This window comes from Protopterus annectens, chromosome 2.part0, assembly GCF_019279795.1.
Source record: "Protopterus annectens isolate FY-2018-M chromosome 2.part0, PAN1.0, whole genome shotgun sequence".
NCBI classification, from domain to species: Eukaryota; Metazoa; Chordata; order Ceratodontiformes; family Protopteridae; genus Protopterus; species Protopterus annectens.
The window spans coordinates 1,960,701,782-1,960,726,865 of NC_056728.1; positions in this window are offsets into that span (position 1 = coordinate 1,960,701,782).

The window sequence follows — 25,084 nt, forward strand, 5'->3', positions numbered from 1 at the left end:
TCTACTCATTATCAAGCATTGCTTCCAGCCATCTCCCCACACTCTCCTCCAAAGTGTTCTGCTCTGCCCTTCCATGGATTTTTATAATACTTTGCAAGCAATGTCCTACCTTACCCCCCCCCCTCCACACCACCAGTTACTCACATTAGCCTCTTCTTTTTTCTGCATGCTAACCTTAGCTTTCTGAGTCTGATTTTTCAACCAAAACATTAGGGGTTTCACATCTACATCTCTCTTAACCTACCATTGAGTTCTCCCTTCTTCATAATGGAGATTCCACCCCACCCCTCCTTTATCCTCTTAACACCACTGGCAGTTATCTCAAATCAGTAAATGCTAGTCCATTTTTGTAATGTATATGTAACTACTCTTCATGTGTTCTCTTGAAGAAATGCAGTAGCTTAAATGTACCATTAAATAAAACTTTTTCCATATATTGTAACAGTAATACCATTACTAATACTACTGCTAGTACCACACATACACATGCATATCGCAAAGCATATTATTAAGCTATACTGTACACATACATCCCCATTAACTGAATAGCAAATGAGAATACTTTTGCACTCATGTACACATTCCCTTATTACCACGTGTGGGGTTTACCTATGAGCCATCAACAATCTGTTTTGACTCACAGTTTATTGAAAACTAAATATCAAATAAATATATATTCTGCCTGGCACAATGTAGTACATTGTGCAGAAACTCCTGAAGACATTAAATTCTCACATTTAAATTGCTCAACCACTAGTTCAGTGGACACCCATATACTGTGATGATACATGAGAAATCATTTAAAAGCCATTTATATTAACTGTTTAAGTAACATCAGTATAGTAATGCACTTACAAACCAGAGATACACTATTCCTCAATGTTGTATCTTTCGGCTTATCCCGGTTAGGTGTCGCCACAGCGGAACTCCGGTCCGCTAATGTTTGGTAGTGGATTTTTACATGCCGAGTTACCAGCCCTGACACAGAACCTTCAACGAAGGCACGCTCATTCATGCATGCCTCCACACAGAAGATGCTCTAGCTGAGAATCGAACGGGACAATGTCTTGCTGTGGGGCGACAATGCTACTGCAGCACCACTACCGTGGATACACATTCCGAAACCATCAGGTCAACAATAGTCAGGCACTAAATGCCCAAAAAATAGTCCACTGAGTTTTATAAGACAAAACTCCAAACATTTCATTATAAACAAAGTAGTAATAGGGTCATGCTTGAGCACTATAATGGCAACTGTGCAAAATTTCCCTTCTTAACACCTCCTCTCAGGTTCATCTTCAGGTGCAGGAAGTATTGCGTGCTCCTCATTCATTGCACCTGCAGTGCCACCTCAGGCTCTCTGACATCAGTCACTGTGATGTTACATAATGGCATTAACAGCTGCATACCTCGCAAGCTGAGAAAAGATGGCGGTGTTGGGGAAAAACACAAGAATGAAGTCAGTAGCAGTCTTCAATATGCACTCTGCCTCTATCCTTAACCACTGCACCTTACCTTATCACATTTGGCTTCTTCCTCACAACTACTCCCTCCCTGTACCATGAAATAGGTCATGACTCTGATTTACCACCCCCTTTGATTATCTCCTGCTGCTTGCTCTGTCCATTAGCTTATCACCATCTCTTAATTCCCTTTTCACAATGAAATCATCAAGGCCTTCCCAGAGATGTCTATCCATTCCTCTGTCTTTTCAGGCCAAATGATCTTTCTAACACTCCTGTCACTCTAAATGTTTACATAATGCTCCAAACACTATTTCTTCATTTCTTTTCTATCACATTTCTTGCTATATGGGTTTTAAGCCTACTACTACTACATAAGCACGTGTTCAGTCTGCTTGCTGTAATCTCAGTGCCCTTGTTTCTCCACTTCAGCCGATACTTCTCTGGCATGTTTGGTCAGCTGCTGTCATCAGTTATTACCCCTCAGCACATCCCAGTATGACAGTAGTCCTTCTGGTGTTTTGTAGCAATATCTTTCACCTCTCACTTCATCTTTAAAAATTACTGCATATATTAACTCAATGGAAGTGTCCTCCCACCTAATATGCCACATTGTGGAATAAATGACCACTTCTTTCTTTGAACAGCCCATGAATAGTCTTATAGGTTCATAGGTAGGTACTAGGCTATCTGTCCAAAGGCATTTATCAGCCTAGCCAGAATGTGTTGGCTTTCGCTGCCCCCTTAGATTAGTTCACTGTGCCTCTGTCCAGCAGATCCACTGAAGTGATCCTCGAGGTAAACTTTCTGTTTCCATCCACTCCTCAAGATTTCTTTTGAAGAGTGTTAGTGAGGAGCTCTCTCTAATGTAGATTGGGATCTTGTTCCAAAGTGTGGGAAGTCTCTGGGACAGGAATCTATCCTTCCAGCATGTCCTATTTATTGTTGCGGTGAGGTTTAGATCCCTAGAGCGTGTGGCTCGCAGGGATAAGGTTTTCTTTAGGTGCAGCATGTCCATCAATTCTGGGTTGGACATGGCCTTGTATGTCAGGCAGAGATCACCTCTGAGTAGGCAGTATGCAACCGTGTACAGCTGTAATGTCCTCTGTCGAGCTGCATAGGGCATCTGTTTGAGGCCAGTGATCCTCTTGGTGAGGTACTTCTGTGGTCTTTCCAGCTGTTGCAGATGTCTTGTAAGGTACATCCCAAATGGGGCGTTGTACTCTATGATGTGAATGATGAGTGATGAGTAGAGGGGCACAATGACCACTTTTGATCTGGATGCGAACCCTTTTGTGATTAGGTGGGCCACGTAGAAGGATTTTCTAACCACTTTGGCAATGTGATTATCAAAGGTGAGATTACTATCTACTTGGGTCCCCAGATCCCTTATTACATCTTCCATATTTAGGGGACTACCACCTATGTGGTAGTTTGTGGGTACTTTGCTTTTTCCAAAGGGGATGACTATGCACTTTTTGGCATTTAGCTTGAGGCCATGATTTTGACACCAGGTATCCGTCTCAGTGAGATCCTTTTGGAGGATGTCTTTGTCAGCCGAAGAGTCAATTATAGCCCCTAGTTTGTAGTCATCTGTGAACTTGGTCAGCCATAGTCCTCCTGTGCTTGCCTGTACCTCTGAGAAGTATATGCTGAACTGGAGGGATCCTAGGATTGAGCCCTGGGGAACTCCACTTGTAACCAATTTAGAGTCAGACCTAGCTCCCGCAACTCTCACCATGTGGGTTCTGTCAGTGAGTCAGTTAGCAACCCATCTTGTGACATACGGGTTTATTTTCAGGCTGGTGAGCTTGTCTATAATACCAGAATGGGGAATGATGTCGAAGGCCTTTGCGAGATCTAGGTAGGCTGTGTGTACCACCTTTCCCTCATCTATAGCCTTGGTAACTGTCTCAAAGAAGTCCACCGGGTTTAGGAGGCACGGATCTGCCCTTAACAAAGCTGAACTGGGCAGGGTCCAGTGTTTGGAGGTTCCCAATGTCTAGTTCCATGATGATGTGTTCTGTAGCCTTGCAGACCAAGCTAGTCAGGCTTATAAGGCGATAGTTCCCGGGGTCTGTTGTGGCTCCACCTTTGTGGAGGTGAATAACCGCTGCTGTGTGCCACTCTATGGGTACGTAGCTTGTGGAGAGGCTGAGTTTGAACAGTGTGTTTAGGCGAGGGGTTAGTTCGTCTTTGAGCTTATGTAGGGCGCAGCCTGGGATACCGTCCGGTCCCATCGATGCTTTGTTTTGGCTTTGGAGAGGGATGTTTTGTCTTCCTCAAAATAAACCCACTGACCATCAGTTTTCAGGCTTTTATGGCCAATGTCATTATGAGAATTTGTAATTTTATTTTCTGACTTTGACATTTAAATAATAAATAGTGGGGCCTTATTGGATCTCCTATTGCCTTTCTCACTCTATGGGTGTGATTAACCTCCAAAGTTAACACTTCGTAATACCCACTCATAGACCAGTCTATGAAGGTTGCAGGATCACTGCTTCTTTACCCACTGGCAGGCTAGCTGGTTTTATATTATCAAAAGACTGATTTTTTTTTTTAATATCTTTGTCTCTCATCAATGCTATGGTTGTTGACAGCTGGTCATTTTGTTTCCTTGTTTCAGCACTATGTCATTATGGAAGCCTAAATGCCCTGATCATTCTTCTGTTTGTACTTCAGCTTATCTTTCTCCAGGTGCAGAAGATTCATAATTTTAATCTGTCTTGTAATTTCCATAGGTACAGCCTCTAGTTTCACCAGTACTAAGTGAATTTATTTTTCCATCTCAGCTAACCTCCCATTATATAGACACCAGATATGCTTGCCCCCTTCAGGGCTCATATGGGGGTAATCTGTACACACAAACTCTCCTTTAGAATTGCTACAGACAAGCTTTAACAGGTCACCCCAGCAGCACTTCTCTCCTACTGGGCCAAATTGTTTGGACTATACAGCAGCATCCTCATTATGATTTCTTTTCATTTCATACCTGACCACATAATGACCAAAATGCATCTACCACATACTAAGCTGAACTATTTGGTCATCAGAGGAATGACAGCCTGCCACCCCATTCATGGCACTGTGAGATAATATAGGAGGTACATGGACCTGTGCTATCATACACTGTGAAGTAAGATTGGGGTGCTGAGACCAGTGTTGTAATACACTGTGAACTGAAACTGGGGTGCTGCAACCTGTGCTGTCATACACTGTGAGGTGAGAATGGGGTGCTGACACCAGTGCTGTCATACACTCTGAGGTGAGAGTTGGGTGCTGATAGCAATGCTGTCATACAATCTGTGGTGAGACTGGGATGCTGACACCAGTGCTGTCATACACTATGAGGTGAGAAGGGGTGCTGATAGCAGTGCTGTCATACACTCTGAGGTGAGAGTGGGGTGCTGAGACCAGTGCTGTCATACACTCTGAGGTGAGAGTGGGGTGCTGAGAGCAGTGCTGCCATACATACACTCTGAGGTGCAAATGGGGTGCTGAGACCAGTGCTGTCATACACTCTGAGGTGAGAGTGGGGTGCTGAGAGCAGTGCTGCCATACATACACTCTGAGGTGCAAATGGGGTGCTGAGACCAGTGCTGTCATACACTCTGTGGTGAGACTGGGGTGCTGAGTGCAGTGCTGTCATTCACTCTGAGGTGAGAGGGGGGTGCTGATAGAAGTGCTGTCATGCACTCTGTGGTGAGAGTGGGGTGCTGAGACAAGTGCTGTCATACACTCTGAGGTGAGTGTGGGGTGCTGATAGAAGTGCCGTCATGCACTCTGTGGTGAGAGTGGGGTGCTGAGACCAGTGCTGTCATACATACACTCTGAGGTGAGAATGGGGTGCTGAGACTAGAGCTGTCATACACTCTGAGGTGAGAATGGGGTGATGAGACCAGTGCTGTCATACACTCTGAGGTGAGAGTGGGGTGCTGAGACCAGTGCTGTCATACACTCTGAAGTGAGAAGGGGATGCTGATAGTAGCACTGTCATGCACTCTATGGTGAGAGTGGGGTGCTGAGAGCAGTGCTGTAATACACTCTGAGGTGAGAGTGGGGTGCTGAGACCAGTGCTGTCATACACTTTGTGGTGAGAGTGGGGTGCTGAGACCAGTACTGTCATACACTCTGAGGTGAGAGTGGGGTGCTGATAGCAGTGCTGTCATGCACTTTGTGGTGAGACTGGGGTGCTGGGAGCATTGTTGTCATATATGCACTCTGAGGTGAGAATAGGGTGCTGAGACCAGTGCTGTCATACACTCTGAAGTGAGAGTGGGGTGCTGAGACCACTGCTGTCATACACTCGGAGGTGAGAGTGGGGTAATGAGACCAGTGCTGTCATGCACTCGGAGGTGAGAGAAGGGTGCTGAGAGCAGTGCTGTCATACATACACTCTGAGGTGAGACTGGAGTGCTGAGAGCAATGTTGTCATACATATACTCTCAGGTGCAAATGGGGTGCTGAGACCAGTGCTCTCATACACTCTGAGGTGAGAATAGGGTGCTGAGAACAGTACTGTCATGCACTCTGTGGTGAGACTGGAGTGTTGATAGCAGTGCTGTAATGAACTCCGTGGTGAGACTGGGGTGCTGAGAGCAGTGATGTCATACATACACTCTGGGGTGAGAATGGGGTGCTGAGAGCAGTGCTGTCTTACATTCTGATGTGAGATTGGGGTGCTGAGACCAGTGCTGTCATACAATCTGAGGTGAGACTGGGGTGGTGAGACCAGTGCTGTCATACTCTCTGAGGTGAGAGTGGGGTGCTGAGACCAGTGCTGTCAAACACTCGGAAATGAGAGTGGGGTGCTGACACCAGTGCTATCATACACTCTGAGGTGAGAGTGGGGTGCTGATAGCAGTGCTGTTATGCACTCTGTGGTGAGGTTGTAGTGCTGAGAGCAGTGCTGTTATACACTCTGAGGTGAGAGTGGGGTGCTGATAGCAATGCTGTCATACACTCTGAGGTGAGAGGGGGTGCTGATAGCAGTGCTGTCATACACTCTGAGGTGAGAGTGGGGTGCTGATAGCAGTGCTGTCATACACTCTGAGATGAGAGGGGGAGCCGAGACCAGTACTGTCATACACTCTGAGGTGAGAGTGGGGTGCTGATAGCAGTACTGTCATACATTCTGAGGTGAAAGTGGGGTGTTGATAGCAGTGCTGTCATACACTCTGTGGTGAGAGTGGGGTGCTGATAGCAGTGCTGTCATACACTCTTTGGTGAGACTGCGATGCTGAAAGTAGTGCTGTCATACATAAACTCTGAGGTGCGAATGGGGTGCTGAGACCAGTGCTGCCATGCACTCTGTGGTGAGAGTGGGGTGCTGATAGCAGTGCTGTCATACATACACTCTGACATGAGAACGGGTGCTGATAGCAGTGCTAGCATACACTCTGTGTTGAGAGTGGGGTGCTACGACCAGTACTGTCATACACTCTGAGGTTAGAGTGGGGAGCTGAGAGCAGTGCTCTCATACACTTTGAGGTGAAAGTGGGGTGCTGATAGCAGTGCTGTCATATACTCTAAGGTGAGAGTGCGATGCAGATAGCAGTGCTGTCATAAATACACTCTGAGGTGAGAGTGGGGTGCTGATAGCCGTCCTGTCATAATCTCTGAGGTGAGAGTAGGGTGCAGAAACCAGTTCTGTCATACACTCTGAGGTGAAAAGGGGTGCTGATGGCAGTGCTGTCATACACTCTGAGGTGAGAGTGGGGTGGTGATAGCAGTGCTGTTATACACTTGAGGTGAGAATGGGGTGCTGATAGCAGTGCTGTCATATACTCTGAGGTGAGAGGGGGGTGCTGTGACCAGTGCTGTCATACACTTTGAGGTGAGAGGGGGGTGCTGAGACCAGTGCTGTCATACACTGTGAGGTGAGAGTGGGGTGCTGATAGCAGTGCTGTCATACACTCTAAGGTAAGAGGGGATGCTGAGAGCAGTGCTGTCATACACTCTGATGTGAAATTGGGGTGCTGATAGCAGTGCTGTCATACAGTCTGAGGTGAAAATGGGGTGCTGAAACCAGTGCTATCATGCACTCTGAGGTGAGAGTGGGATGTTGATAGCAGTGCTGTCATGCACTCTGTGGTGATAGTGGGGTGCTGAGAGCAGTACTGTCATACATACACTCTGAGGTGTGAATGGGGTGCCGAGACCAGTGCTGTCATACACTTTGAGGTGAGAGTGGGATGCTGAGACCAGTGCTGTCATACACTCTGATATGAGAGTTGGGTGCTAATAGCAGTGTTGTCATGCACTCTGTGGTGAGAGTGGGGTGCTGATAGCAGTGCTGTCATGCACTCTGTGGTGAGACTTGGGTGCTGAGAGCAGTACTGTCATACATACACTCTGAGGTGCGAATGGGGTGCTGATACCAGTGCTGTCATGCACTCTGTGGTTTGACTGGAGTGCTGAGAACAGTGCTGTCATAGACTCTTAGGTGAGAGAGGGGTGCTGAGACACGTGCTACCATATACTCTGAGGTGAGAGTGGAGTGCTGAAAGTAGTTCTGTCATACACTCTGAGGTGAGAGTGTGGTGCTGAGAGTAGTGCTGTCATACACTCTGAGGTTAGAGTGGGGTGCTGAGAGCAGTGCTGTCATACACAATGAGGTGAGAGGGGGATGCTGAGACCAATGCTGTCATACACTCTGAGGTGAGAGGGTGGTGCTGAGACCAGTGCTGCCATGCACTCTGAGGTGAGAGTGGGGTGCTGAGAGCAGTGCTGTCATACACTCTGAGGTGAGAGGGGGATGCTGAGACCAATGCTGTCATACACTCTAAGGTGAGAGGGGGGTGCTGAGACCAGTGCTGTCATGCACTCTGAGGTGAGAGTGGGGTGCTGATTGTAGTACTATCATGCAGTCTCTGGTGAGACTGGGGAGCTGATAGCAGAGCTGTCATGCACTCTGTAATGAGACTGCGGTGCTGAGAGCAGTGCTGTTATACACTCTGAGGTGAGACTGGGGTGCTGAGACCAGTGCTGTCATACACTCTGAGGTGAGAATGGGGTGCTGAGAGCAGTGCTGTCATACACTCTGAGGTGAGAGGGGGTGCTGAGAATAGTGCTGTCTTACACTCTGAGGTGTGAAGCAGTGCTGAGACCAATGCTGTTTTACACTTTGAGGTGAGCGTGGGGAGCTGATAGCAATGCTGTCATACACTCTGAGGTGAGAGGGGGTGCTGAGACCAGTGATGTCATACACTCTGAGGTGAGAGTGGGGTGCTGAGACCAATGCTGTCATGCACTCGGTGGTGAGACTGGTGTGCTGAGAGCAGTGCTGTCATACATACACTCTGATGTGAGAATGGGGTGCTGATTGCAGTGCTGTCATACACTCTGTGGTGAGAGTGGGATGCTGAGACCAGTGCTGTCATACACTCTGAGGTTAGAGTGGGGTGCTGAGAGCAGTGCTGTTATACACTCTGTGGTGAGACTGAGGTGCTGAGAGCAGTGCTCTCACACACTCTGAGGTGAGAGTGGGGTGCTGATAAAAGTGCTGTCATAAATACACTCTGAGGTGAGAGTGGGGTGCTGATAGCAGTGCTGTCATACACTCTGAGGTGAGAATGGGGTGCTGAGACCAATGCTGTCATACACTCTGAGGTGAGAGGGGATGCTGAGACCAGTGCTGTCATACATTCTGACGTGTGAGTGGGGTACTGATAGCAGTGCTCTCATACACTCTGAGGTGAGAGTGGGGTGCTGAAAGCAGTGCTGTCATACATACACTCTGAGGTGCGAATGGGGTGCTGATTCCAGTGCTGCCATGCACACTGTGATGAGACTGGGGTGCTGGGAATAGTGCTGTCATACACTCTGAGGTGAGAGTGGGGTGCTGAGACACATGCTGTCATACACTCTGAGGTGAGAGTGGGGTGCTGAGAGCAGTGCTGTCATACATACACTCTGAGGTGCAAATGGGGTGCTGATTCCAGTGCTGCCATGCACACTGTGATGAGACTGGGGTGCTGGGAATAGTGCTGTCATACACTCTGAGGTGAGAATGGGGTGCTGAGACCAGTGCTGTCATATACTCTGAGGTGAGAGTGGAGTGCTGAAAGTAGTGCTGTCATACACTCTGAGGTGAGAGTGGGGTGCTGAGAGCAGTGCTGTCATACACTCTGAGGTGAGAGGGGGGATGCTGAGACCAATGCTGTCATACACTCTGAGGTGAGATGGGGGTGCTGAGACCAGTGCTATCATGCACTCTGAGGTGAGAGTGGGGTGCTGATTGCAGTGCTATCATGCACTCTCTGGTGAGACTGGGGACCTGATAGCGGAGCTGTCATGCACTCTGTAGTGAGACTGGGGTGCTGAGAGCAGTGCTGTCATACTTACACTCTGCAGTGAGACTGCGGTGCTGAGAGCAATGCTGTTATACACTCTGAAGTGAGACTGGAGTGCTGAGACCAGTGCTGTTATACTCTCTGTGGTGAGAGTGGAGTGCTGAGATCAGTGCTGTCATACTCTCTGTGGTGAGAGTTGGGTGCTGAGATCAGTGCTGTCATACACTCTGAGGTGAGAGTGGGGTGCTGAGACCAGTGCTGTCATACGCTCTGAGGTGAGAATGGGGTGCTGAGAGCAGGGCTGTCATGCACTCTGTGGTGAGAGTGGGGTGCTGATAGCAGTGCTGTCATGCACTCTGTGGTGAGACTGGGGTGCTGAGAGCAGTGCTGTCATACATACACTCTGAAGTGAGAATGGGGTGCTGATAGCAGTGCTGTCATACTTTCTGTGGTGAGAGTGGGATGCTGAGATCAGTGCTGTCATACACTCTGAGGTGAGAGTGGGGTGCTGAGAGCAGTGCTGTCATACACTCTGAGGTGAAAGTGAGGTGCTGATAGCAGTGCTGTCATACACTCTGCGGTGAGAGTGGGGTGCTGAAAGCAGTGCTGTCATACATACACTCTGAGGTGCAAATGGGGTGCTGAGACCAGTGCTGTCATGCACGCTGTGGTGAAACTGGGGTGCTGAGAGCAGTGCTGTCATACACTCTGAGCTGAGAGTGGGGTGCTGAGAGCAGTGCTGTCATACACTCTGAGGTGAGAGTGGGGTGCTGATAGCAGTTCTGTCATACACTATGTGGTGAGAGTGGGGTGATGAGAGCAGTTCTGTCATACATTCTGAGGTGAAAGTGGGGTGCTGATAGCAGTGCTGTCATACACTGAGGTGAGAGTGGGGTGCTGATAGCAGTGCTGTTATACACTCTGTCATGTGAGTGGGGTGCTGAGACCAATGCTGTCATAGACTTTGAGGTGAGAGTGGGTGCTGCGACCAGACTATCAGGTGAGAGTAACATGCTGTTACCACTGAAGTCATACACTCTGAGGTTTGGGGCTCTTTTATGTTACACACTTAACTCCCTTTCTCTGGCTGTAATTGAGTTCTGAAAATTCTTGTTACAAGGCGCACATGAATACTACCTTGCATGCCTACCAGTATTCAAGAGAACACACAATGTAAGTGCAGAGATCTGATTCATCCCTTTTTATCAACTCATGTCTCCTCCATTCCCTTTCCCTAAGAGGTGACTAAGTCAACAGCTGCTCATCCTCTCCCTCTTATAACAAACCAATTCTTCACAGTGACAGAATAACTGCTCAAAACCAAAACTGCTGTGCAAAACTTAGGGCTTCATCATTCTTTGACAATAGAGGTGAATCCCATTATAATTAACTTTTAAGTTAGTGACCAGGATCTGAGCTCGTTGAACCACACCAGCTGGAGATATATAGTTTTGTATTACACAAACAATTTATTTTGAATACTTATTCAGTAAATGAGCATCTATGTCACAAATTATGAAAATTATAAGTGAGGACTATATAAAACATTTTAGGAACTAGGGGATTGTTTAAAGTGAGAGGCTCAAGATACCTACAAGACTAGTTGCAGTGCTATAGTTCATGCATCATATAATATCATCTAAACAATTTACTGAACATAGCACTAAATGAATTTATTTCTAATAAATCAGCACATTCTATATTGTTTTACTGTTGCTTGTCTATAAGGTTTCTTAAGATTTATTTAAATGTAAAAAGCATCTTATCATGATCATTAGTGGGCTTTTATGCTGGTGAGAAAATTCAGCAGTTGACATTTTTGTGGTGGCTTGCATAGGTGTATCAATGTAACACACTGTTTCAGCAAGAGAGTATGCAAATGAATAAAACATCTGTATGATCTTCAGATAAGACAAGGCAGTAGCAAACGTGTGTAACAAAAACATTTGAATCAAGTACCACTGTCGCTTTGAAAATCCATTGTCAAATTTAATGCCAGATATAAACATTTTTTCATTAGTGGAGTTAGCAACAAAACTGCCATGCAGCTTGATACAGCACTGCATTGGGCTTTTTTACATGATATACATGTGAGCTTTAAAATACAGGCATTCTCATTGCAGTGTGCAGTGTACACAGAAGCAGCCCTTTCCCCAAACAATACTGTTTCAGGATTTTAGTTTTTTCCAAGAGAGCACAATTTTTTCTGTTGTTAGAACACTTGTGCTTAAACGAAACAGTTTTCAAGACAGCAGATATATATTTAATACAAGATGATTTACAGTTACTTTTCTGCTTGTCTTTAACTGACAGATTATTTTTAATTATGTAGATTTTTTATAAAATACAACTCTCTCTCTCTCTCTCTATATATATATATATATATATATATATATATATACATATATATATATATATATATATATCTTTATATATATATATACATATATATATATATATATATATATATATATATCTGTATATCACAAAAATTATCATCTGTAAATTTCAAGATCTGTGATATATTTACCAACTGAATGTTACACTCTTGCCTTGTTTTAAGCTGTGCTGAAAAGTTATCATCTATGCAGAAAATAATGTACCAGCCTAAGCTCTGCTTTCATTTGTATTAAAATTAAAAGCACAGTTACATCCTCTTCCTCATATATCTTGCAAGAATATTGCACACACAGAATAATTTGATGATAACATAACTGATACACAGAGCTGCTTAAAATATTAACTGAGTAGGAAACTGCATGTCCTTTAAAGTATTTAGCCATCCCCTTTTTCTATCATGCAGGCATACCTTTAATCTTGATAGCAGCATAATGGTATAATGGACAAGGGTACGACTCATACCTCTCAACTGCACAGATTTTTGCAGAATATCCATTTTTTTTTGCCTCAGATATTTGATCTGTTCTTCATAAAATCTGTGGTTTTCTAGCAAATCACAAAGGACTGAGGTTACTAAATAATGGCCAAATAATGACATGTATTTGAGTTTCAGACTTCATATCCTTCAGAAAATGTATGCAAATACAATTCTGTTGTTCTGCCTGCTTTTTAAGTTAATAAGAGCAATATTTAAAATATGTCCCTATTTTTAGGCCTTTCCCCCCATTGTTTTACATTTTGTCCAGATTTCTTGCATTAACCGGTTGAGAGGTATGAGAATGAACTTTACCTCTTTTACCACTGCCATTAGCATTTGATGTAAAATTGAACCAGAAGTATGGAGCTTGAATCCCACCACTGGAACCAGTTAATACACAAACAGTAACTGCCTACATGAATGTGTAATAAATCTGCACTGCTTTCTTGAGCAATAGCCAAGCCCTTCCCAAACAGAGTGAGAGATACATTATACAGCAACAGCTCAGAGTTATAATCTCTGGTTCCACATCATTTCACCCAGTACAGACTGAGTTCAATGCCTAACAGTGCAACCTTACTAACAGTAACTGAAACTTGACCATAGATAGCACTTCATACCCTGCCAGTACTTTCCATAAGGCCCACCTTCTTTCTCCAGAAGGGTCATACCAGTCAATCCCCAAGTAAATTTGTGAATACTCATCCAACCATCTAATTTACTTTTAAAAGAAGATAGTGAGTCATAATGCTTAACATGCAGGGGACATTTATTCCAGAAGTCTGCGAGGCACTGGGTTATAAACATGCCCTTCTATCACATTTTATTTATCGGTTGGTGAAAATTTAGGACCCTGGTTTTAACATTACTGAAGGTATTGAATTTGCTAAGAATCAGAAGGTCCAGGACAAACATGTCTCTAAGGCACTGTAAGTGGTACAGAGATCTCCTCTCAAATGTCTATAATTATTATACAAGAATAATTTCATGTGCACACACAATTTACAGAATGGAGACAAGTGATAATCTTCCAGTACCAACACCCTCCTTCCCATGCTTTAAGGTATCATTATCACCAGTTAATCAAAAGTAGCAAGAAAAAAGTACACACCATACTGTTTGCCCTAACATAATCCACATATTACATATTCAAATGATAGCATTCCTCATAGTATGGCAGAACACAGATGTAGGTACCATTGATATGCATAAACCTTCAGCTAAGTAAAACATCTACCACAAACATTATACATCAAATAATAATCTTCTTTATTTGAAGCAAAGAAGTTAAAGTATTTAATTTCCAAATAAATATGCAAATAATAACAAATTGGTGCAGGACATTGCCAAATGCATTCAAGCAGAGATCATATTCAGAAAAAGGATTCTAAGCATCTAAACTAAAAATTATCTTATTCTGCTAAACTATACATTGTGTCTTTGCTGCCTTTAGATTCTAAGGCCAAAAAAGACTTTGAGGCCTTAAAAGCATTGTTGAGAGGTCCCCCTATATACAAACCATGGAAATGCAGGTATGGTATATTCCTCTATGCCTGCACTCCTAAGCCTGCTAGCATGCACAGAGAGCAAACTAAATTGAGATGGCATAATTTTGCTTGAGCGGTTTATTGGAGCTCAGTAATCCCCTTAATAAAATGTGAAAATATTGCAATAAATGGAAAGCAATCTCACTTATCAATACCCTGCCATGCCACCTATTAAACCTCAGCCTTAGTACTGCAGACATGACAGTATTTTCCTGTAACATCTGCAGTATTATTTCTGACATTTACTTTTCCCTACATTCAGTTCAGTCATCCAATAGCAAGCTATGCTTCACCGTTTTTTAACATTAGGAAGCATAACTTGGAAATGCTAATAAAAAATGTTTTGCAAGGGTGAGCCCATTTATTTTTATATACCAACCCCATGGTCATAGAACAATGCTGAAACTTAAAAAAAAAACACAGCACTCAGAGGAATTATACATGTTAGAGCATACAATAACCCTAACATAAAGTGATTTTCTGCTATTGGCCTTCTTTGTACTATGCCAGAGAGTACCCTTGGGATTGGCAGGTTTCAGAAAATGCACTGAAGAGGTAATGTGAGACATTAACTCAGAACTTCTCATGGTATAGCATGCCATATTGGGAGGGGCAATCCCCATGTAGTTACTGGCTTTACTTGAGCTTACTCTTCTCATGATTAACACCATTCAGGACAGAGGGGACATGAATAGATTTTGTGCTCCATCATACATCCCCACATTTTTAGAATCTGACCCGGAGACTGCAGAGTTTTGGAATTTAGGATGTTAAAAGACAGAGGTAAGCACATCTCAGGGTAGAATGTAATGAAGACTGTAGAAGAAAAATGGAGATACAGCAAGGCAGCAATACTGAAGGTTATGAAGGACTGGATGAGTAAAAGGGGAAAGCAATTATTGGGAAGGAGCTACAACAGCTGATAGTACAGTCTGTGAAAACCAAAACCCCTAAGATAATTTCTGCAAATACAATGGTTTTACTTGTATGCTGATTGATAAGAAAATATTTGGTATTGCTTTGAAAAATGAAGAATTCCCCTGTCCTCAAAACTTGAATAATTTTGGAGCTAACATATTTTGGGTCACATTGTGTGGAGGTACAGCATACTACATTTTAAGTGATCAAATGTTTTTACGAGTTTGGTTAATTATGAGAATTGCCACCAGGAAGTCTGTACTTGAGCACACTGGGGTAGGGGGTGGGTGTGTTAATGGAAAGAATAACATATAAGAAGGCAAGGAAGCATGCAATGAGAAAGGTAAAACACATTGCATCTAGTCACTGGGCAATGTCTTGTTATATGATGTATTTACCAAAGAATTTAAAAGGTGGGCTCTCTACTGAATTCACTTATAGGGTTTTGAAAGGGTTATCTAAAGTCTTATCATCACATAAAGTCTGGATTCCAGAATACCCATATAAGGATTCCTTATGCTTGGTACCGGAAGCCTACTTATTAGATTGCTGAACTGAAAAGAATAGACTAGTTATGTGACATGACCAGGAAGTTAATGAAGAATCTAGTTTAGCTTTATTTGTGAGCATCCAATCCTCATAGGCTAGAGCAACTGAAATTTTGACTGTTTACAGATGTAACATGTCATTATGAGGTTAGAATGTATATTTAAACTGAGTTTCTATTCCTTTTCTCTTCTTGAAATAGGGTAGGGTGGGCCTAGCGTTAGTAGGGGTTCTATAATTAAGGTTCAGACATGACCAGCAACACTCTTAGGTGTTACTTACAGATTGAAAGAAAGGTGTCATAGAGATTCTATGAGTATTGCTATGGATGGGCTGGGAGCTCTTCAGCAAGATAGTAAAACTCTGACAAATGCCACACTTTAATGAGAACACATTATTGTTTTGGGATTTTATTGGTTACCAATTAATATTGCTGATCATGGGTTTATAATAGCCCACATTTTCTACAGGTTGTGGGGAATCTAAAGCATCTGCTTTACATATGTTTTGGGACTGCCATCCACTGCATGATGTATGAATACATGTGGCTAGGATACTATTGATGTGTTTTATATATAACGCCATTTGCTCTGAGCAGACTTCATTTTCAGCTGGCCATGCTTCTTTAAAAGGTAAGCCCAGATTGCTGCAGCTTTGGAAGCTCCAGCTGCCTGTGGTGTTACATTTGTATATTGCCTCATATTGGAAAGACACAGAACAGGTTAGTGTCCAGGTATTACCAAAGAAACTGGTACAGTATAGAGCTTGGTTGGTAAAGATGCCTCACATAGTAGTTGTAGTACTTCTAAGTTGAATTTTTCCAGTGTTACCAAGGGTGGACTCATGATTACCCTGAGCAATGGTGTTTTTTGTATGTAAGATGAGTACTGTATTTTGCAAGACAGTCCCCTGGATTTAGAAACATGCCTGTTACAATCTCGCTCAGACTCCCACAGGGTATGACTTGTAGTACAATGCCACCTGAAGGTGGAATTGGGTTGGCCTATATTTCTACTAATTTAGAAACCCACCTGCAGCAATGGCAGGCCCAGTGTAGAGACAGAGGTTTACAAAATGGCAGTCAGGAATGCGGCAAATAAAATAGACGAGAAAGGAGCTAGTATGTGTGTGTAAGATCATGTGCTACATTGTAAATTAAAAAAAAAAGTTTACAAGCCACATTAAATGACCTACAGCAATGTTTACATCTACCTTTTGGATTTAGAAAGGGAAAAAAATAAATAAATAGGAAAGTAGGAATAGGGGTACATAGGAATATACACAAGGAAACAGAAAAGGTAACAATGGGAATGTGGCAGTAGGAAGCATATCAGTTTTTCTACGGACAGATAAGTCATTTTCATTTTTTTGGGAACGAAGGATGAGGCAGAATATAAGAGAAAACAAGAGGTGGAAAGAAGGTGAGGTTTAAATTCAAGGGCAAACAAACAAACAAACAAACAAATATAAAATAGACACAAAGACTGACAGTAGAGGTGCAGAATCACATGATTGGATGGACTGTAAAATTATACATATATATATATATATATATATATATATATATATATATATATATATATACACAGAAAAAGGTAGGATATTGGTGACTGAGACAAATGCGCAACAAACTGGGATGTGAGCTGACACAAAAGGAAGGGGAACACTAGAATGGAAGATAAGGTGAGTATATCCCTCCTTTGTCCACACTCCTTGGGCTAGATGCAGGAGGAGGTCAGTCAGTACCTTGTGACCATGCCCATGTTGGTGAAGGCAGACCCAGGCAGTGGTGGAGTTCAGAAAGTCACATAAGGACCCTATCCAGGAGGCCAATTAAGTCTTTCAGCCATTGTTCCACATCTGCCAACTCCCTCCATGTTGCAAATAGTGCACCTCTGTTAGTGCCACCAGTGGGAGCAATGGCACTTCCCTCTAAAGATTGACTGCCAAAGTCTACAAGCGAAGCAACATTGCTGCTCCACACCACACCTGATGAGGAGGCAGAACTGGACACAAGTGGACTTGCTGCATGGGAAGGCAGTGACTGGTGTATGTGTCTGGGGTGGGAGGGATGACCTGGATCACACCACTGGGTAGCAATTGCAGATTTTGTAAAAATGGAAACATAAATGGAAATGTATAAAACAACAAACACAAAAAAAAAGAAAAGAAAAAAATCAATCATAATGACAAAGAGAGGGAGAGGGGGAAAGAAAGGAAACATTACTAATACATATGTGACATAATACTTATCAGAGCAGTACACAGATGTATATTAAACAAGCATGACACGTCAAAATATTCTGCCTGCCTTCATTATAATCTAAGCATGCAGTTGCATGTGCCAAAATTTGTGTAGTGTCTCAAGTCGAACTACCTTGAGTGCGTGTTTTTGTAGGTTTGCATGATGAAGTGTGCACAATGTATACAGTTGTGGTCAAAATTTAATGGCCTTTGTATGGACTATCATATTTGTGGACACCCCACAGGAAAGTGGTACCCAGCATAACAAGGTAATATATCAGCACAAATTTATTCACATAATGAAGCTATTACCAACAGTGACATCTATTTGAAGCATGGAAAATTGTTGCCCATGGGATCACATCCAACAATCAATACCGGGCCACAAATAATAATATAAAAGTACAACCCCTCCACCCACAAAACACATCCAAAAAACGTTCTACCCATAAGAACAGCCCATTCATCTCATGCAAAAACACACACAGACACAAACCTATTCCCCTCACTATTTTACCCAACCATTACCTGTCTGAAAAAATAATGTATACCATGGCTTATATATTGTGCCCAGCTGCTGAACCTATCTGCATTTGCCAAGCCACTGATCAGAATATCAATACAGCTGGACAGATAGACTCATGTCCTAAGGATAAAATGGCAAAGTATGACTGTGTTATGAACTGCTTGTGGGTGTGTATAGAATAATGCTTACAAGTGCAATGCATTGCTTTAATGTCCTAACAGATTATTTATTTATACAATTCATTACCTAGGGTAGAGCACTGATCCCACCGGACCAATTTCAGTCTCAACTCAAAATGTGAACACACATCGTGTAAAAAATAAAATTATGCAATGACCCTCCATTAATATTCCAAAATGTGCGCGCTGATTGGTCAGTGTGCACGTTGTAAATCAGGCTTATACTAATGGAAAAAGGTCCGGTCGCCCAGACTTTTTACATTAGTAGAAGTCTTTTTTTTGGACAGCAATGGAGAATGGAAGAGCTGCGTTGCTGTTATCTCGCTATGTTAAATGAGTTTAACATAGCGAGATATCTTAAAAAAAGCAACAGAGATCTTCCTTTTTTCGTTGCTTTTTTTAATGCTGTCTCGCTATGTTAAACTTCACCCTCGTGACCAAACCACACCAACTGTGGGTAAATCCAGCATTACCCACACCCAGGCATGAGTTATTGCTTAAATAATTTATACAATTAAAGCGTACACTAAAAAGAAAGGAATAGTCAGCCACTTTATTAAGCTGTTATGATTATAAAACTGTTAATGATAACTGTCACACTTCACTTCATATTTGCATCAACTGCATGTCTTCAGAAAATAGGCACAATTTCTTTCACTTCTAATATGTAATTAAATATTAACACAGCTACAGGTACATGATCTGGCAGTGTGCACATAGAATAGGCAGCTGTAGATTTATAATAAATGTAAAGAAATCATCATGCACGCCCCCTTCATCTGAAGAAATGCTCCATTTTCCTCTGGTACAGGAATGTGTTCTCTGAAATATCCTCCTGATCTGCAAGAGATTAAAAAAAATCATACATTACACATTCACTACTGAAATATATAAATTTAAAGACAAATTAAAGGACAGTCATCTACTAGAAGGGCTTAAAATACCTCTCAGGGGCCCCTGCTCTGTCCTTTTTTCCCCCAATGGGTAACTAGCTCAGGATGTCTCATGTCACTGTAGTAGTGTCAGCACTGCTCAGTAGACCAGGGTATGTCAATGGCACACACTGTGCCACACATCTGTTTTAAATTGGGAGCTTCATACGAATCTCCAGATAGCACTTCCAGTGGTCTCTATGCAGCAACTATAGAAACATTTACTCTCCTTGCTGCACCATTAGGGAGCCCTGTCAGGGTCAGAATATTTGGAAGCAATGACTATTCACCAGGGTACATTCCAGACAAGCAGGCACATTGAGTTGTTTGGTCCATGATGTGCAACGTTAGGCAGCTAGTTAGTGTGACCAGTCACCCTGCTACCACTGCTTAGTGCACAAAAGGACGGCATGGCATCATGGTGTTAGGATGTGAACACTGGAATGGAAAGTGTGTTTTAGATCCAGGCTGTTTAAATGTGATAGCACTTCAGCCCTTCGTCATTATACAAACGTAAAACACATTTCCCCTCATCTGTACATGTTCCCACACAAGCATGCTTGGTGTATTTCGCAGGTGCTCATGCATGTGCATGTAGGAAAGCAAGCCACATTGAGCAGCACTGATCATTGCTGCAATAAGAAACATTTGTGATTCAGCCATGTTCATTAGCTGGTGCCTCAGTGTGACTGCCACCTTTACAAGCTTCAAAACTGCATGATATAAGCTCCTGCATTAACCTTGGGCCTCAGTGAGCTATGGGCAATTACAACACAGCAACAAATCAAGAGGATGGGAAAGTCATAAAATAGGAATGTTCAACCTAGCATTTGTTTTAGAAAAGTAAGAACATCTAAAAAGTGTTAATATGACTTGCTACAATGAATTACACTTCTGCCTTGGGATCTCCTTGACAGTATGCACTTGTGTGGGGCCTCTGTATCCTGGACTCCTCATGTCAGATCACAAGGAGAATAAAGGCTGTTCTCTAATCTGACACATTCTATAAGGATCTGGCACCACTAAAAACTAAGCTGAGGAGGAAAAAAAAGGTCAGTTTGCTGATATGGCATTCCTCCCTTTTCTCCTAAAGAAGTAGTCCCAGGTCCACCATGCTTGCCCCATCGTTCTCAAATCATGTCATGAGGAGCAAAAAAAAGACCTTTGGCCCATCAGTCAGATCTGCTGATCATGCCACTTAACACCTTGCACCCAAGGCAGCTGCCCACTTCACTCCACCCTACACTTCTGATAGTACATTGCATTGACTGTTTGTGTACTCCTATGTACAGATTTAAAATTTCTACAGCAGTTGCTACAAGACTGAATTGCATACTGTTTGTGGATGTATGTGTGTGGGAGAGGGGTTCATTTAACGCAGATATTATGAGGTGATATACCAGCAGCATGGTACATGACAGGCAACGTTTCTCGCAAGTCAGTGTGACTGGTTAATAATGTGCTTTGTGTGCTTGCTGCTGGTTGGATGGGGAAAATGGATAGCCCTGTGAGAGTAACTGTAGATATTGTGCAACTTTTAATGGCCCACATGTAGACCGCAAATAGTTATGTTTGTGTACCTCCATACCTTATCTTCTACAACAGAAACCAACATGTCTGAGGTATTTAGCAAATCATCACTGAAATGAATGCAGCACTTCTGAAGTTAGTAGGGTGCACTTTTTATGCTTGTGGTGTACGTTACTGTATGTATACAGACTACACCTGACCATGCATGCCTCAGTTTGCTCTGATGCACACATTGCCTAAGGGTATGTTCTCCACTAACATTTGTAACAGTCATGATGCTCAGCTGTAGAATTCTATGACAAGCCTTTAAATGATATCCCCATTGGGATTATACTTTTTTTTTTGGGGGGGGGGGTGCTGGAGCAGGCAAACACCCCCCATATCTACATCAGTTTCTACACATTCAAAAATGAAAGCTACATAGTTATTACCACATCTGCACCCTACACTTTTAAGTTGTGTAGGCATATGTGAAGTAGGAGTGTAACGATCCTCACATATGTTTTCCATTGTGTTCTATGCAAGCATGCCAAAACATGATAAACAACAGAAAAGCAAGTTCTCCCATGCACAGAAAGACATCTTACTACAGGGAGTCTGTCTCCACAGTTGTCAGATGATCAGCCATGAGAAATCTGACTGGTCCTTTCACAACCATCCCTTTTGGGCTTCAGTGCTGTCAGCAGTCAGAATAAGATGTATTCCCAAGTGAGATGTCAGGCCACAGACATGATGATTGCTGCAAGGATCAGGCAGCCTGCCTGGCACAGTAGATGTGGGTAATTGGAGGCAGTCTGCCAACCAAAACCATCATTAACCGAGATGGAGGAGATCCTGGCATCTCTGCATGAGGATCTGGACAGTTTCCCAATCCATGATCGAGTCATAGATATTGGTGCACAGCTGAGCAGACCACCATGAACATCTTTTGACAATGTTTCAGGATCATAGGATAACAGGATCATAGGAGATTACTACGCTGTTAACCGGGAGGTCATTTTAAGCCTATCCATTTCATCCCAATGTAATATCATAGAAATGGTAGTCAATACCCATGATTGCATCTAGTGTCCATGTTGTGGATGCTATCCCCAGTAAGAATTTACGGTCCCCCATACGCTCATCCAGGCTCCTCTTGAACGGTGTCTTAGAGGTAGTCTGTTTCACATGAATTGTAGCTTGTTCCAAAGGTGCGGCAGTCACTGAGAGATAAATCTGTCCCACCAGCTTGTCCTATTTAAGTCAAAGACCATATTTAGTTCCCTGAAATGGGTAGCCCTAGGCCCATTTGATTTATGGATATGCAGCAAGCTCATTAGGTTTGGGTCTTGGATTGCTCTATAGGCCAGGCATAATTCTCCCCTAAGATGTTTAAATGATATGGAGTATAGTGACAGGGATTTTAGTCAGTCTGTATAAGGCACATGCTGGAGTCCCTTGATCTTTCTTAAAAACCTCTGAGGTCTCTCCAATTGCTGCAGGTGCTTTATATGGCACATGCCAAACAGGGGGTTATACTCAATTATAGGCTGGATAAGTGCCGGGTATAGAGGGGTTATAACCTCTTTTGAATTTGAGGGGATGCCTTTACTAATCAAGTGTGCTATGTAGAAAGCTTTCCTTACTACAGTAGACACATGATGGTCGACATTAAGGTCGCAGTCAGCTTGTGATCCCAGGTCTCTTACCACTTTGTGGGTACTTAGAGTATTGTTGATTTTATAGTGTGAAGGGACATTGTTTGTGCTGAAGGGAATTATGATGCATTTATTTGCATTCAGTTTGAGACTGTAACTAATACACCAGTTGTTTGTCTGTGTGAGACCTTCCTGGAGTGCACTTACATCATTTGGGTATTCAGTGATTGCACCTAGTTTGCAGTCGTCTGCAAACTTGGACAGCCACAACCGCTTGTTTTTGACCTGAACTTCTGAGAAGTATATACCAAACAGTAGGGGGGGCCAGAACTGAGCCCTGTGGCACCCCACTGGTAACAGGTCTGCTGGCTGATGTGGAGTCACCCACTTTGATAGTGTGTGTCTGGTTTGTGAGCTAGCTGGCAACCTGTCTTACAATGAAGGTGTTTACATTCAGTTTTCTAAGTTTATCTGTAATGCCTGAAAGTGGGATTATGTCAAAAGCCTTTGCCAAGTCAAGGTATGCTGTGTGCACAGATTTGCCCTTGTCAATGGCCCTGGTCACATTTTCAAAGAAATCCACCAGATTTAACAGGCAGGATCTGCCCTTGATGAAACCAAATTGGGTAGGATTCAGGGTTTGGAAATTGCTTATGTCTTTATTTATGAGGTCCATAATGATACATTCCATGGTCTCACAGATGAGGATGGTCAGGCTTATGGGTAAGTGATTCCCTGGGTCTGTTGCTAGGCCACCTTTGTGGAAAGGAAAATTGTTGCTGTTCTCCATTCTGCAAGAACAAAGCCTGTGGTTAGGCTATGATTAAAAGGGATACTTAGTGGTGATGCTAGTTCATGTTTTGGCCTGTTTAGAAGACAGCCTGGGATGTCAACTGGTCCCACAATGGATGTGTTTTTTTCCCTTGGACAAGGCTTTGAGGACCTGGTCTTCAAATATGTATAGGGAGTTTGGGGGAAAGTTTGTGATAAGTTAGGAGGGGATAAGGAAGTGAAATTTTCACCAAACCTATCTGCTAGCAGGTTTGCTATCTCCGTGGAGTCAGTGTGTGTGTGTGTGTGGTGCCATTAGTCACTAGTTCTGCACATGCTTGGGTCCTACCTTTTAGGCTACATATGTAGCTGTAAAAGGCCTTATGGCTATCCTTGGCTGTACTTGCTAAGTTTCTATCAAAAGAGGCCTTGTATTATTTGACACTTTGTCTTATTTGCTTGCTGAGGCTGAGGAGGGTCCTTTTCCATTGTTGGGGCCTTGCCTTTGTTTTCTTGGAAAGCAACTTTTTGCTTTTATTGTAAAGTTTGTTGATGCTGGATGTCCACCATGGCAGCTTATTTTTACTTGGGGCTCTCGCTTTGATTCTTTCTGGTACAGCCGAGTTTATACACTTATGCAAGTGATTGTACAGGACTTCAGTGTAAGCTTCGCCATAGTTAACACTTCCAGATTGGAGTGGGGCTTGAAATGCATTTATACCTTAACCTAGGAGGGTATAATTTGCCTTGGTAAAGTTTTTTAGTCTGATTTGTCCCTTTATGAGTTCTGGTGTTAGTGCCAGCACCACAGTGACTGATCTGTGGTCAGTCTTAACTAATGTGGTCTGACAGTTGTGGCAGTGCATATGTTTGGCATGTTGGTGAGGATCAGATCTAAAATGTTTGTTCCTCTTGTCAGGATATGGACAATTTGTCCCAGGGCATTTGAATTAACAAAGTTAGAGAACTTTTGCGCTAGCAAGTTAGGGCTAGCACACATTTCCTAGTTGATGGTGAGATAATTGAAATCCCCCATAACCAGTGTATTTGGTAAAATTTGGATTGTTTCCAGTTTGGTCAAATAGGCTTTATGGGCATCATGACCCATGAAGGGGGATCTATAACTGGATATGACTTGAATGGGGGTCATCTTAATGCAAGCTTTTTTTACTTCTTTTTTATGAGGAGGCACCTGATAGGGAAGCTGCACTGCACACCAGAATGGGTTGTTATAACTCATAAGGCCAGGAAGATACAGAAAGGTCTAACAGGGAAGGATTGTCTTCTCCAAGAGTACATTCCCTATTGGTTACCACATGTTCTAAAGAACAACAGGAAGATACTATGGAAATCATGTCTAACACTCAACTAGATGTGAATATGGTTACAACCCATCATTTGTACAGGACTATAATACAGGGACAGGTAGACACCAAGGCAAGCATTGCTGAGCTAGTGGTTGTAGTATGTGGTTTGCATGATGACCTCAGAAAGTGTACATCTGGATTAGGGAGTTTGCATGTAGCAGGTGAGCTGGTGTGGCCTGCCATCATGGCCGGTGCACTTCCTGTGGCCAGTCCACCTCATCCTCTGTTAGGGAGGTGCACCATGTAATG